A 1,232-nucleotide genomic window follows, 5' to 3' on the forward strand; every position below is an offset into this window, starting at 1 on the left:
GAAAAGGGGAATTAGAGGATAAGGAAGAAGGATGATGTTGTTGGATAAGAGGATAAAAAGTGGGGAGGGTAAGGAGGAATAAGGAAGAGGAGGAGGAGGAGGAGGAGGAGAGAAAAGGAGAAGAAGGAGAGTCAATAAAGGAGAAAGAGGAGGGTGTGAAAAAAAAATAAAAAAGAAAACAAAGAAATAAAAACGAAGACAAAAACGAAGACGAAAACGAAGAACAAAAATACGAAAAAGAAGCAAAAAAAAAAAAAAAAAACGAAGACGTAGAACAGAAACAGAAAAAAAACCAAGAAGAAAAAGAAAACGAACGATAAAACAACAGCAAAAACAAAAACAAAAATATATATACAGACGAAAAAAAAGAACGAGAAGAAGAACAAGAAGAAGAAGACGAAGAAGTAGAAGCAAAAGAAGAAAACGAGCAAGAAGACAACAACAAAAAGCAAAAAAATATATAGACGAAAAAGAAGAAGAACAAGAAGAAGAAGACGAAGAAGTAGAAGCAGAAGAAGAAGAAGAAGAAGAAGAAGAAGAAGAAGAAAAAGAAGGCGAAGAAGAAGAAGACGAAGAAGTAGAAGGAAAAGAAGAAGAAGAAGAAGGCGAAGAAGTAGAAGCAAAAGAAGAAGAAGAAGAAGACGAAGAAGTAGAAGCAGAAGAAGAAGAAGAAGAAGAAGAAGAAGGCGAAGAAGTAGAAGCAGAAGAAGAAGAAGCCGGAAGACGCTAACTGGATAAGGACAACACCCAGCCAGCCAGTCAGTCAGCCAGCCGGGGGCCAGACCTAACGGAAGCGAGGTAAGGAGGCGGACTCGCGCGCACCACATCTCCAGTCGCCAGATCATCCCCTTAGCCGCCCCACCACCAGGTATTGCGCCCCTCGTCCACCTGTGCTCCACCTCACCTGACGCTTGGGAGGGTATTCTTGGGGGCTGTAACTAATCCTCCACCTGTCCTAATCCACCTGATCTAACCCACATGTACCTACTTAATCTCTCCATCTCTCCTCCACCGAATGTTTGAAAAGGTATTGTTTGGGGCTCTAATTAGTCTTCCACCTGTCCTAATCCACCTGTCTTCCACCTCTTCATCACCTAAGGCTTGGGAGGGCGTTCTTTGGGTCTATAACTAATCAACGTGTTCTCAATGTTCTCAGGTCTCTGGTAATCGTTGTGTGAGTGTTTGGTGAAGTTCTTTGGGTTTCTAACTAATGCAAGTGTTCTCAGTGGTCT

General features: G+C 42.1%; 1 protein-coding gene across 3 annotated transcripts in view; it reads left to right on the forward strand.

Moving 5' to 3' along the window:
• The first annotated feature begins 770 nt into the window (after window positions 1–770).
• The window catches only part of LOC127003561 (eclosion hormone-like), a 9,671-nt gene continuing 9,209 nt past the window's right edge, over window positions 771–1,232 (forward strand). Inside the window, exon 1 of one of the 3 annotated variants that reach the window (XM_050870429.1) lies at window positions 771–868. The gene's annotated coding sequence lies outside the window, so the exon portion shown is untranslated. The remainder of the gene's footprint in view (window positions 869–1,232) is intronic. The other 2 variants (XM_050870431.1, XM_050870432.1) reach the window with 2 other exon arrangements.

The sequence above is a fragment of the Eriocheir sinensis genome, chromosome 25, assembly GCF_024679095.1.
Source record: "Eriocheir sinensis breed Jianghai 21 chromosome 25, ASM2467909v1, whole genome shotgun sequence".
Lineage (NCBI taxonomy): Eukaryota > Metazoa > Arthropoda > Malacostraca > Decapoda > Varunidae > Eriocheir > Eriocheir sinensis.